A 15503-nucleotide genomic window follows, 5' to 3' on the forward strand; every position below is an offset into this window, starting at 1 on the left:
ACGGGTTGTCCACAGAAGTGTCGTTTGAGCCGATGACTAGTTTTTTTAGGGTGGGCTATTTAAGGGCTTTGCATAGTTGCATTGGTTTGAGCTCCATGCATCAATTTCTTCAAGTGACATCCTACGAGTTTATTACTCTTGGAGGCCAACATCTCCTACATGATTTGGTGGTGTTAACTTCATGATCTCTTTGAGAAGTTTGTGAAGAATCCTAGGTGGTCAAGGTTCCTTTGAAAGTTTTCTCATTTGTGCACTACTGGAATCAGCTTCTTTGCCGTCTGCCATGGCAGACGGCAAAGGCATAGATCTCGGACGGCAAACACCTTTGCCGTCTGCCAGTGGACGTCGAACTGTCCGGCTGAACACGTGCCAATAAAGGCCTTCTTTGCCGACCGCTTCCCGGAAACAGGTGGCAAAGGATTGTGCCGTCCGCCATCCGAGGCCAGCAGACGGCAAAGACAACGGACGATAGTGCGGTGGCGTGAGAGCCGTTAGGGGGTTAACGACGCTCTTTGCCGTCCGCTGACGAAAAACAAAGAGCTCAGCTCGGCCAGCACCGAGAAGCTGCCATGTGTCCAGCTATGCCGTCTGCCAGCCGATGGCAAAGAGGTTTGAATCCTAGCTGGTCACTTTGCCGTCTGCCAGTAGACGACAAAATGACCAAATAGGCAGCCAGTGTTCCCAGTTTGCACAGATGACTGCCACGTGTCCTCTTTGCCGTCTGCTAGTAGACGGCAAAGAGGCTATATATCCCCTATTTTTATTTAAATCCAATTAATTAGACATGGTTTCAAACACAGATGTACATGCATACATATCCAACAGCATGTCCAACAACATATTTCATCAAATCCAACAACATAGTTCAACAAAGTCCAACATATCCATATATACATAACCAGAAACAAGTTTCCAACAACATATCCATATAGACATACATATCCAAACAAGTTTTCATAAACAACAAGGAAGCATCAGAAGAATAGTACACTCCATGAATCCAAGCTTCCTCATGTAAAGCCAATCTGCAAATTGGGAAAGATGAAAGTTAGAAAAAGAAGAAGAAGAAGAAGAAGAAGAAGAAGATTTTTTTCTTCTCTTTCTTTTTATCCTCTCCTCTCCTTTATCTTCTTCTTATTCTAACTAAGGTAGGTAAAAATGCCATTTTATTGCTAAGCTAGGTAAAAATGCTAAGTGTAGGTCATTTTAGAGCTAAGCTAGGTAAATAGGTTATTTTGGAGCTTAGTAAGGTTATTATGTCATTTTCGAGGAAAATAAGCTAAGTCTATATCATTTTGGAGGTAACAAAGATTATCATGACATTTTTGACCTAAGTATGCTAAGTATGTCATAATGAACTGAATAAGCTAAGTATAGCTCATTTTTTATCTAACTTAGGTAATTATGCCATTTAGGAGGAAAATAAGCTAAGTATCCATTTGTAAAGCAAAACACTAGAGAAAACTTACCCTCATCACAACAAATGTGAGGAAGATCGCAACTAAGGTAACAATTGATCCAACGGCATAATGATACCAAGCCTCATTATCAATGACATATTTTCTACTCTTCTTAAGCTTTAGGCGCATTGCATCCATATTCAAGCGCATTGTATTCATCTTCATCTTGTGATCATCGATGACATCGACAACATACAACTCCAATGTCATCTTCTCTTCTTCAATTCTTTTATTTTTTTCTTTCAAATACTCATTTTATTTTTAAACTAAATTTAACTTCTTGACAAGAGGGTCGGTTTCAAATTCCGGTTCACATACCTCCTAGATTAAAATATCTCTATGTCAACTTGATGGCCATAATTGTCATAAATGCGAAATGCAATAAATAGTTATGAAATAGAATTTACCACATCCAAATCATAAAGCGGTCGAGGGCCAACGGGGACGGACATCAAGACCATGGCACTATGTATAAGAAACAATCATACAAAAGTAAGAAAATTATACATACCAACTATATAAATCATACAATCATACAAATAACTATATAAATCAAGTACAACATAAAAATTTGAATACCTAATAATCACTATCGGTAATGACATGCTCATCATCATCATTAATACATCCATCATCATCATCACTATCGATAATGACGTGCTCATCATCATCATTAATAAATGCATCATCATGTGGAAGGCCACCTTTACGTAATCGTTCAAGCATTGACAGGTCATCTGCAGCAGTAACTTCTTCTTCTTCTTCCGGCTCTTCTTGTTCCGGCTCAGGGGTGAAGTTGGATTCACTATCGTTGTCTACTTCAATGTTCTGGGGTGGAGTAGAGCAGTTCTTGAAATGTTTTTTGGAAAGACGTGTTTCTTGGAAGAATTCTCCTTCGTCATATGTGTCTTGGCTAATGTGAGGTTCATAATCCTCTTCATTGGGGGGAGGTGGTCTAACACGTGGAGGCACCTCATAAACGACATCCCAACCACTGAGATTTGGATCACTTTGACAGGCCCACGGTAGATAGAAAACTTGGGTTGCCTGTTGAGCCGTAATGTAGACATCGGGAACATCCAAATGGGTGCTTTGTTTGATTTCGACTAGCCTTGTATGTTCATGAGTCCTTCTAGTCTCCCTCGGCTGGAACCAATAACATCTGAAGACTACGATGTTCGGTGGGTTTTCACCATAGAATTGAAGTTCATAAATTGCTTCAACTCTTCCATAATACTCGATACCTCCTTCGCCGATAGCAGAGACACAACAATTTGTAGACTTTCGGTCGGCCATAGATAGCTCTTTGCCATAGGTACGAAAGCGATACCCGTTGATGTCGTATTTGTCAAATGAACGGACCATACAGTCAAAACCATCAGCTACTTGTCTCAATTCGGCATCCATAATCTTTAGCCTACAAGTTTAATATGAAAGTATTGTTGCATTAGTCGCAAATTAGCCAAAGAAATGAAAGGGTCTAATGGAAATTACCGTTTTTTTGAACCAAGAGATGAAACCAGGATATTCGGCTCCTTGCTTTGCCAGAAGCTCATACTCTTCGACGGAATCCTTTTGGATCACCGCTCCATACGAGAATATGCCGACGTATCGACTGCATCAAATATCCAGGAATAAGAGCAATTCAAAGAAATCAGAAGTTGCGAAACAATGTACCGAGATCTTACTCGATGTACGGCCGCACTTCTGTTAGGTTGTTGAAGAGATACAACGAAATGGTCTGCCATTCAACATCCAACAATACTGGTTTCCAACCACTGGCTGGTGCGAGATTCCCTTTCAATAGGCTGAAGTTGGATTGACCCTTTTTAGGGTCATCAGCATTGTACCGAGGCTTCGGATTATGCAAATGATGATTTTTGGCTTCGTAGTGTGCTGTCACGAAGTTTGCCGCCTCCTCAATGATGAATGCCTCGGCCATCGATGCTTCTATTCTACATTTATTTTTACATTTTGCTCGAAGCGACTTCTGCATCCTCTCAGTTGAGTAGCACCAACGATTTTGCATGGGCCCCCCAATCATGCCTCGGTCGGGAGATGCAAAATCAAGTGTTGCATTGGATTAAAGAAGCTTGGCGGAAAGATCATCTCTAACTTCCAGATCAACTCCGACGCCAACTGTTACATTTCTTCTAGGAGGCCAGGCGATAGTTCTTTCGCACAAATAACACGGAAGAAATAGCTCAGCTTTGCCAGTACTAGCCATTCATCCTCAGGGATGAAGCCACACAACATCACTGGTGTCGGTGTCAAAACCGGCGGATCTCGGGTAGGGGGTCCCGAACTGTGCGTCTAAGGCGGATGGTAACATGAGGCAGGGGACACGATGTTTACCCAGGTTCGGGCCCTCTTGATGGAGGTAAAACCCTATGTCCTGCTTGATTGTTCTTGATGATATGAGTATTACAAGAGTTGATCTACCACGAGATCAGAGAGGCTAAACCCTAGAATCTAGCCTATGGTATGATTGTATGTTGTCCTACGGACTAAAACCCTCCGGTTTATATAGACACCGAAGGGGGCTAGGGTTACACAAGGTCGGTTACAAAGGAGGAGATGTACATATCCGTATTGCCTAGCTTGCCTCCCACGCCAAGTAGAGTCCCATCCGGACACGGGACGAAGTCTTCAATCTCGTATCTTCATAGCCCAACAGTCCGGCCAAAGGACATAGTCCGGCTGTCCGGAGACCCCCTAATCCAGGACTCCCTCAGTAGCCCCTGAACCAAGCTTCAATGACGATGAATCCGGCGCGCAGTGTTGTCTTCGGCATTGCAAGGCAGGTTCCTCCTCCGAATACACCATGGAAGAGTTTGAATTCAAGGATAGTGTCCGACCCTGCAAAATAAGTTCCACATACCACCGTAGAGAGAATAATATTTCCACAAATCTAATCAGCTGACATGTTTTGACATCATGACATCACGCCACGACCCAGTCATTAATCGAACCGTTTTTCTTAACCAGCTCCGCACATAACGCGACGCGGTTTCCTTGACATGTCTTTACAAAGCAGAGATCGTGTTCCCTTTATCACGGGATTCTAATCAATACAAACATGGTAACCCAACCGTGCCTGTTGGTATGACTCCTAGATCTTAGGTAAGTCTCAAACGGCCACGAGGAGGACGCCTGATATTCAACCTCTTTATAAAGGGGACAAGGCTTTTTATTTTTTCCCTCCCGCGCTCAATCGAATCCTTCCCCTGCCTCGAGTTCTAACACCCAAAGCTCAGGTCAGGTGCTTCGGACCTTCAACTATGTCCGGATCCAACCTTCAAGGTCGGTGGATGCCTTCCTCCATCACAAAGGAGGACATCAAGAAGTTGAAAGAGGCCAGATATCTGACCGCCGAAATTTCGCATAGGCTGCCCGCTCGAGGGCAGGTCGTCCTTACTCCCAAACCCAACGAAAGCGTTGTGTTCATCTCCCACTTCCTCCGAGGACTAGGCGTCGCTCTGGATCCCTTTGTTAGGGGTCTCATGTTCTATTACGGGCTGGATTTTCACGATCTGGCCCCGGATTCCCTCCTTCACATCTCGTCATTTATTGTCATATGTGAGGCCTTCCTCCGCATTACCCCTCACTTCGGCCTGTGGCTCAAGACCTTCGATGTGAAGCCGAAGATGATCGAGGGGCAGCACGCAGCGTGCGGAGGTGCTTTAATAAGCAAAATCGCTGACGCTCCGTGGCCAGAGGGTTCCTTCCCAGAGGTGTCCGGATTGTGGCAGCGGGAGTGGTTTTACATCACAGCTCCCCGAAATGCCAAGTGGGTAGTGATACGTCTCCGTCGTATCTATAATTTTTGATCGTTCCATGCCAATATTATTCAACTTTCATATACTTTTTGGCAACTTTTTAGATTATTTTTGGGACTAACATATTGATCTAGTGCCCGGTGTCAGTTCCTGTCTGTTGCATGTTTTTGGTTTTGCAGAATATCCATATCAAACGGAGTCCAAACGGGATAAAAACGGACGGAGCTTATTTTTGGAAAATATGGAAAATTCAGAAGGAAAATCAACGCGAACCGGTGCCCGAGGTGGTCACGAGGCAGGAGGGCGCCCCCCCTAGGGCGCGCCCCTACCCTCGTGAGCCCACCGTAAGGTGGTTGCCGCTCTTCTTTTGCCGCAAGAAAGCTAATATTCGGAAAAAAAATCATGGCGAAGGTTTCAGGCCAATCGGAGTTACGGATCTCCATATATATACGAAACGGTGAAACAGAGCCAGGACAAAACGCAGAACCAGAGAGACACAGAGAGATAGATCCAATCTCGGAGGGGCTCTCGCCCCTCCCATGCCATGGAGGCCAAGGACCAGAGGGGAAACCCTTCTCCCATCTAGGGAGGAGGTCAAGGAAGAAGAGGAAGAAGGGGGCCCCTCTCCCCCTCTCCTCCGGTGGCGCCGGAACGCCGCCGTGGCCATCATCAACATCACCGCTATCTTCACCAACACCTCCGCCATCTTCACCAACATCTCCATCACCTTCCCCCCTCTATCTACAGTGGTCCATTTTCCCGCAACCCGCTGTACCCTCTACTTGAACATGGTGCTTTATGCTTCATATTATTATCCAATGATGTGTTGCCATCCTATGATGTTTGAGTAGATTTTCGTTGTCCTATCGGTGGTTGATGAATTGCTATGATTGATTTAATTTGCTTGTGGTTATGTTGCTATCCTTTGGTGCCCATCATATGAGTGTGCGCGTGGATCACACCATAGGGTTAGTTGTATGTTGATAGGACTATGTATTGGAGGGCAAGAGTGACAGAAGCTTCAACCTAGCATAGAAATTGATGCATACAGGATTGAAGGGGGACCAATATATCTTAATGCTATGGTTGGGTTTTACCTTAATGAACATTAGTAGTTGCAGATGCTTGCTAATAGTTCCAATCATAAGTGCATAGAATTCCAAGTCAGGGATGACATGCTAGCAGTGGCCTCTCCCACATAATACTTGCTATCGGTCTAGTAAAGTAGTCAATTGCTTAGGGGCAATTCCGCAACTCCTACCACCACTTTTCCACACTCGCTATATTTACTTTATTGTTTCTTTATCTAAACAGCCCCTACTTTTTATTTACATAGTCTTTATTATCTTGCAAACCTATCCAACAACACCTACAAAGTACTTCTAGTTTCATACTTGTTCTAGGTAAAGCGAACGTCAAGCGTGCGTAGAGTTGTATCGGTGGTCGATAGAACTTGAGGGAATATTTGTTCTACCTTTAGCTCCTCGTTGGGTTCAACACTCTTACTTATCGAAAACTGTTGCGATCCCCTATACTTGTGGGTTATCAAGACCTTTTTCTGGCGCCGTTGCCGGGGAGCAATAGCGTGGGGTGAATATTCTCGTGTGTGCTTGTTTGCTTTATCACTAAGTAATTTTTATTTGCTGTTCTTAGTTGTTTTCTATCTTTAGTTATGGGTAGGAAACATAAAATACCAAAAAAATTAGTTGTACCTACTAAACCAATGGTTGAAGAACCACTCAAAATCTATCACACTGCTGAAGCCTATTACTTGGATCATCTTCGATCCATATGTGCTCGTGCTGAAACCCCAACTAGCTTAGTTGAGGGCAAATCTTTAGATGAGCATGCTTGTTATGTGCGACACCGTATATCTGAAAAAGAGAAATTATTATGGAGTCAAATTCAACGTTTGCAATGCTATGCTTGGAATTTATGTGAATTATATGATTTATTTGCTGTTCTCAAAACCCTAAGAAACACCTTCCCTACCAATGTGAGTTTATTGATAATGGAATCTTATCTTCTTATGCTAAAGGTGTTTATAGTTACTATGATGTTCAACAAATTGAAGAATTTGTTGCTTTTGAGGGTGCTTATGAAATTGCTTCTTTGATTGAAAAGTATGATGCTACTTTTCACAAATCTGAAAATTTTGCTATACTTAAATATTGCTATGATAATTATGCTTCTAATACCTATGTTAAACAATATATTGAGGAATACTCCGCTGTCCAAGAAGAGACTAATATTTTGCAGGAATCTATGGAAGAAGAAGTTGATGACACTGTGAGCTCATTGGATGAAAAAGATGAGGAGGAGAGCGAAGAACAAAAGGAGGAAGAGCGGATTGATCACCCGTGCCCACCTTCTAATGAGAGTAACTCTTCAACTCATACATTGTTTAATTCCCCTTCGTGCTTACCGAAGGATGATTGCTATGATGACTGTTATGATCCCTATGATTCTTTTGAAATGCCCCTTTTTGATGATGCTTGCTATGCCTATGGCCAAGATGCCAATATGAATTATGCTTATGGAGATGAACTTGCTATAGTTCCTTATGTTAAACATGAAATTGTTGCTATTGCAACCATGCATGATAGTCCTATTATCTTTTTGAATTCTCCCGATTATACTATATCGGAGAAGTTTGCACTTATTAAGGATTATATTGATGGGATGCCTTTTATCGTTGCACATGATGATTTTGATGAATATAGTATGCATGTGCTTGCTACTCCTACTTGCAATTATTATGAGAGAGGAACTACATCTCCACCTCTCTATGTTTCCAATATGACAAAATTGCAAGAAACCATTTATACTATGCATTGGCCTTTACTATGTGTGCATGAATTGTTCTTTTATGACATGCCGATGCGTATGAAGAGAGTTAGACTTCGTCGTTACATGATATATGTTGCTTTGTGCTCATTACTAAATTACAAATCATTGCTAATTAAAATTGGCTTTGATATACCTTGGGATCCGGGTGGATTCACTACTTGAGCACTATATGCCTAGCTTAATGGCTTTAAAGAAAGCGCTGCCAGGGAGACAACCCGGAAGTTTTAGAGAGTCATTTATTTCTGTTGAGTGCTTTTATATAGTTTAAAAACAAGAAAAATAAAGAGGGGAACCCAAAACTTTTTCAAAAAGGAAAGTGAAAGTGACAGAGACAAGCATTGTTGAAGTGGGAGCTAGCCTTGAACTTTGTTCATGCTCACGGCAACTTTGTGAATCTTGATTACAGAAACTTTTCAACAAAAATAATTATCCCCTTGTACAATTCCATTGTATTATAAAAATAATGTGCCAAGGTTTGCCTTTAGGATGTTTACATTTGCTTGATGGTTTGTACGGTGCAGGACAGAAACTTTGGCTGTAGTGCGCGATTTTACATTTTTAGCTGGAACGTCAAATGGTTCTGATTCTTTTTGCACTGTCTTAATATACAAAGTTTTTATTTTTACTAATTTTTGTAGAATTATTTCAAGTATCATAAGTATGGTGAATGTTCAAACTATTACAGACTGTTCTGTTTTAGACAGATTCTGTTTTTAATGCATAGTTTGCTTGTTTTGATGAAACTATCAATTTATATCAGTGGATTAAGCCATGAAAAAGTTATACTACAGTAGACACAATGCAAAAACAAAATATGAATTGGTTTGCAACAGTACTTATAGTGGTGATTTGCTTTATTATACTAACGGATCTTATCGAGTTTTCTATTGAAGTTTTGTGTGGATGAAGTGTTCGATGATCGAGAAGGTATCGATGTGAGAAGAAGGAAGAGAGGCAAGAGCTCAAGCTTGGGGATTCCCGAGGCACCCCAAGTAAATATTCAAGGAGACTCAAGCGTTTAATCTTGGGGATGCTGGGGAGGCATCCCCTCTTTCTTCAACAAGTATCGGTATGTTTTCGGATTCGTTTCGTTCATGCGATATGTGCAATCTTGGAGCATCTTTGCTTTAGTTTTCATGTTTCTTTTTTGCACCGTGCTGGTATGAGATAGTCCTTGGTTTATTTATAGAATGCTCATTGTACTTCACTTATATCTTTTGAGTATGGCTTTATAGAATGTTCATGTGCTTCACTTATATCATTTGAAGTTTGGATTGCCTGTTTCTCTTTACATAGACAACCGCCATTTGTAGAATGCTCTTTTTCTTCACTTATATTTGTTAGAGCGTGTGCATATCTTTTGTAGAAAGAATCAAACTCTCTTGCTTCACTTATATCTATTTAGAGAGATGACAGGAATTGGTCATTCACATGGTTAGTCATAAAACCCTACATAAAACTTGTAGATCACTGAATATGATATGTTTGATTCCTTGCAATAGTTTTGCGATATAAAGATGGTGATATTAGAGTCATGCTAGTGGGTAGTTGTGGATTGTAGAAATACTTGTGTTGAGGTTTGTGATTCCCGTAGCATGCACGTATGGTGAACCGTTATGTAACGAAGTTGGAGCATGATTTATTTATTGATTGTCTTCCTTATGAGTGGCGGTCGGGGACGAGCGATGGTCTTTTCCTACCAATCTATCCCCCTAGGAGCATGCGCGTAGTACTTTGTTTCGATGACTAATAGATTTTTGCAATAAGTATTTGAGTTCTTTATGACTAATGTTGAGTCTATGGATTATACGCACTCTCACCCTTCCACCATTGCTAGCCTCTCTAGTACCGCAACTTTCGCCGGTACCATAAACCCACCATATACCTTCCTCAAAACAGCCACCATACCTACCTATCATGGCATTTCCATAGCCATTCCGAGATATATTGCCATGCAACTTCCATCATCATCATATACATGACTTGAGCATTCATTGTCATATTGCTTTGCATGATCGTAAGATAGCTAGCATGATGTTTTCATGGCTTGTCCGTTTTTTGATGTCATTGCTACGCTAGATCATTGCACATCCCGGTACACCGCCGGAGGCATTCATATAGAGTCATATCTTTGTTCTAGTATCGAGTTGTAATATTGAGTTGTAAGTAAATAAAAGTGTGATGATCATCATTACTAGAGCATTGCCCCAGTGAGGAAAGGATGATGGAGACTATGATTCCCCCATAAGTCGGGATGAGACTTCGGACTTTACAAAAAATAAAAGAGGCCAAAGAAGCCCAAATAAAAAAAGAGGCCAAAGAAGCCCACAAAAAAAGAGAAAATAAAAAATTGAGAGAAAAAGAGAGAAGGGGCAATGTTACTATCCTTTTACCACACTTGTGCTTCAGAGTAGCACCATGTTCTTTATAGAGAGAGTATCCTATGCTTTCACTTTCATATACTAGTGGGAATTTTCATTATAGAACTTGGCTTGTATATTCCGATGATGGGCTTCCTCAAATGCCCGAGGTCTTCATGAGCAAACAAGTTGGATGCACACCCACTTAGTTTTCAGTTTGAGCTTTCATACACTTATAGCTCTAGTGCATCCGTTGCATGGAAATCCCTACTCACTCACATTGATATCTATTGATGGGCATCTCCATAGCCCATTGATACGCCTAGTTGATGTGAGACTATCTTCTCCTTTTTGTCTTCTCCACAACCACCATTCTATTCCACCTATAGTGCTATGTCCATGGCTCACGCTCATGTATTGCGTGAAAGTTGAAAAGGTTTGAGAACGTCAAAAGTATGAAACAATTGCTTGGCTTGTCATCGGGGTTGTGCATGATGTGAATATTTTGTGTGGTGAAGATGGAGCATAGCCAGACTATATGATTTTGTAGGGATAGCTTTCTTGGGCCATGTTATTTTGAAAAGACATGATTGCTTTATTAGTAGGCTTGAAGTATTATTGTTTTTATGTCAAATGATAGACTATTGCTTTGAATCACTCATGTCTTAATATTCATGCCATGATTAGACATATGATCAAGATTATGCTAGGTAGCATTCCACATCAAAAATTATCTTTTTTTATCATTTACCTACTCGAGGACGAGCAGGAATTAAGCTTGGGGATGCTGATACGTCTCCCTCGTATCTATAATTTTTTATTGTTCCATGCCAATATTATTCAACTTTCATATACTTTTTGGCAACTTTTTAGATTATTTTTGGGACTAACATATTGATCCAGTGCCCTGTGCCAGTTCCTGTCTGTTGCATGTTTTTGGTTTCACAGAATATCCATATCAAACGGACTCCAAACGGGATAAAAACGGACGGAGCTTATTTTTCAAAAATATGAAATATTCGGAAGGAAAATCAATGTGAACCAGTGCCCGAGGTGGTCACGAGGCAGGCCCCCCCTAGGGCGCGCCCCTACCCTCGTGAGCCCACCGTAAGGCGGTTGACGCTCTTCTTTTGCCGCAAGAAAGCTAATATTTAGAAAAAAAATCACGGCGAAGGTTTCAGGCCAATCGGAGTTACGAATCTCCATATATATACGAAACGGTGAAACAGAGCCAGGACAAAACGCAGAACCAGAGAGAAACAGAGAGATAGATCCAATCTCGGAGGGGCTCTAGCCCCTCCCATGCCATGGAGGCCAAGGACCAGAGGGGAAACCCTTCTCCCATATAGGGAGGAGGTCAAGGAAGAAGAGGAAGAAGGGGGCCCCTCTCCCCCTCTCCTCCGGTGGCGCCGGAACGCCGCCGTGGCCATCATCATCATCACCGCGATCTTCACCAACACCTCCGCCACCTTCACCAACATCTCCATCACCTTCCCCCCTCTATCTACAACGGTCCACTCTCCTGCAACCCGCTGTACCCTCTACTTGAACATGGTGTACTACATCTTGAGCTTGTGTTGGTTTTCCCCGAAGAGGAAGGGATGATGCAGCAGAGTAGCGTAAGTATTTCCCTCAGTTTTTGAGAACCAAGGTATCAATCCAGTAGGAGGCCATGCTCAAGTCTCTCCTACCTGTACAAAACGATAGCTACTCGCAACCAACGCGATTAGGGGTTGTCAATCCCTTCACGGTCACTTACGAGAGTGAGATCTGATAGATATAATATTTTTGGTATTTTTGGTATAAAGATGCAAAGTAAAAAGTAAAAGCAAAGTGAAAAGCAAAGCAAGATTAAAGTGATGGAGATTGATATGATGAGAATAGACCCCGGGGCCATAGGTTTCACTAGTGGCTTCTCTCAAGAGCATAAGTATTCTACGGTGGGTGAACAAATTACTGTTGAGCAATTGACAGAATTGAGCATAGTTATGAGAATATCTAGGCATGATCATGTATATAGGCATCATGGCGTGGAATTGTCACGGCAGATGTCCTTTTGCAAGGACTTAGTCATGGAGCCATCGCAACTAGGAAGCTTAAAGGGGTTAATCGGGACAAGGACACGCGAGGTTTATACTAGTTCAGCCCCTTACGGTGAAGGAAGGCCTACGTCTAGTTGGGTTGGAATTGCTTGAGGTTTCGATGACCAGGGAGCGAGATACGCTATGCCTGGCTCTCGATCACTTGTTTTTTCGCCCTAAGCCGTTGGCGGGTCGTCCCCTTATATACACGGGTTGACGCCCTGCGGCCTACAGAGTCCCGGCCGGCTCATAAACAGGGTCCGGCTCGGCGACTAGTTACTTCTACCTTTTAGTACAAGTTATATCATCATGACGGTTTATCTTTACGGGCCTTAGAGTCGCCTGTGGGCCTTTAAGTCTTTTAGTGAACTGCCATCTTCATGCCTTGGTCTTGGGCTTCTGATGAACCTCTATTTGCGTAACCCGGCCTCTCCTGGATGGCTTACACAAATAGTCATATCCCCAACATTAGGCCCTAGATTGATTTGAACCGGTTCATGTCAATCTTTGAAAACCTTACGAACTAGCCTTTAGTCTTCTGTCTTGCGTGAAAATTGTAACCCGCCATGATGTCATCCTCTGGCTCTGGGTTAAATCATCGTGACGTCATCTTCAATAAAACTTATATTTTAATTCATCATATCTTCAAAGGATCTTTGCCTTTACTGACCCTCCCGAAAATCGAGGCGTCGGGGCCGCTGGATAATGATGTCTTGGTCTCCTCGTTTCTCGCGCCATCTCAGTCGGTCCTCCTTATAAATAGGCGCGACCTAGGTCTTTTTCATTTCCTCCGGTCGTCTTCTTCCTCGCACTCCCTCTTCTGCCGCTCGAGCTCCGCCGCCGCCACCGTCGGAAACCTCGTCTTCACCGACTCAGGCCGCTGCATCACCCTGTTTTTTGACCAGAGAACAACGGCAACCCTCCGTAGTTCTTCCACATCGGTGAGTTCTCTTTCCCCCCTTTCTCAGATCTGCATTAGTACTGTCTTGAGTTCGTCGACGTTCATCATCGCCCGACGCAACCTCCATTAGTTCTTACCTCTAATACCTTGTTCAGATCGTAAAAACCACATAGAACTGCTGCGGAGGATGTTGTGTGCTTATTCTATATGAAAACAGATCTCATTTCCTTGTTTTGGAAGCCCTCCTTGAGTATATGAACTTCCCTATACTGTTTTAGGTCTAGAAATTTTTCCTTTCCAGAGCATCGTTTGATCCAAAATAATAATTGCAATTTGTCAAACCTATTTGCTCCACACTTAGCCAAAAACTATGTCTGTTGACTCTGTTTCAGCCATAGTAGTCCGTGTAACCGGTTTAAGATAATACCGGCTGTCAGCACCGCTTGCCTCTGGCGACTTAAGAAAACCTTAATCATCTTTAATACCTGTAGCTATTAAACATTATCACATAGTTACCTGTATGTCATTAGGCCCCTTCTTAAGCCGCCATCTTAAATAACCCAATAATGTTTATTCTCCGGGTTATAATAAACCGGAAAATTTCCTTTATCTTGTTGTAGGCTTCAATTTACCGAATGGCACCCAAAGCTGTTAAACCTCCGGTTACCTGCAACTGGATCCCATCCATTGTTACAGAGAGCAAACTGTCCGAGTTTGTAAAGTCTGGCCATCTGCCCAAGAAGGATGTCATGTCTTATCGTGCTCCTGACCCGTCTGAAGAGAAACCTCAACCCAAGGAAGGGGAGGTGATCATTTTTACCGATCACATGAGCCGGGGATTTGCTCCTCCCGGTGCAAAATTCTTTAGAGACGTTTTGCACTTCTTTGACTTACGACCTCAAGACATCGGGCCCAATTCCATGTCAAATATCTGCAACTTCCAAGTTTTCTGTGAGGTCTACCTTGGAGAAGAACCCAACCTACTTTTGTTTAGGGAATTGTTCTATTTGAACCGGCAAAATGAGCGGGCCACGGGCCCAGTCTGGAGCTTGGTGGCATATCGATTCAAAGGCGGAGAGACTACTTGTTCCCTTATGCTGAATTGCCGAGTCATCCAAAGGACTGGAACCAGACATGGTTCTACTGCCAAGATACTTCTCCGGCTGGTGAAAACCCGCTGCCCGGCTTCCGTGCATTGCGCCTTGAACCTACTCACCCACTGCCGGATAAGTTGACTGCTATTAAACGTCTGCCACTCACCCCCAAGATCAAGAAGATTAAAGCTCTTTTAGGGAACGGCTTAGATGGCATTGACCTGGTCCGAGTCTGGGTTGCTTGGAGAATAATTCCGTTAAGTCGCCGCCCCGGCTTAATGTGTAATTATTCAGGCGAGAAAGATGACCCTCAGCGTCATAGTCCTGACGACTTACCAGATGACGTAGTGGAAGCTACAACTCAGTCTTTGTTGAAAGAGGGCACAGTGAATAGTAACGCTTTTGGCTTACTACCTTTTTGCAAGAAGAACCCGGCCCCTGCAGTAAGTTTCCAGCCGTCGGGTTATTTTTATCATGTTATACTGTATTCCTACGCATAACCCTTTATAACCTTTTACAGGCAAATGATAACTTCTGGAAAATCCAATATGATCATGAGGCGGCTAACAAAGCCAGGGCGGCCAAGAGAGCCGAAAGGAAAACCGCCAAGCCCACCACTTCAAGGAAAAGGAAGCCAAGCGCTTCTGAGCTGTTTCAGCTTGATGATTCTGATGATAATGAGGAAGAGGTAACTTTTTAATTTCCCTTTCTCCTTTATCACTACCTTACTGATATTAACCTTCTTTCAGGAAGACACGGGCAACAGCCAACCCGTCGAGGAAGAGGTAACTATAATCTCCTCCGACTCCGAGCTTTGGCCGCGTCAGAAAATTCGAAGAGTAACCCGGAAAGTAAGATTTTCACACCCTTTGGCTTACCAAGGTCCTGACTTTCTTTTGAAGCAACAACAATTTGAAAACCGGAGGCAGACCCGGACCAGCAAGGATGCAGAGCTATCCTCCGGCTTGCCTGACACAA

Source organism: Triticum urartu, chromosome 2 (genome assembly GCF_003073215.2).
Source record: "Triticum urartu cultivar G1812 chromosome 2, Tu2.1, whole genome shotgun sequence".
NCBI classification, from domain to species: Eukaryota; Viridiplantae; Streptophyta; class Magnoliopsida; order Poales; family Poaceae; genus Triticum; species Triticum urartu.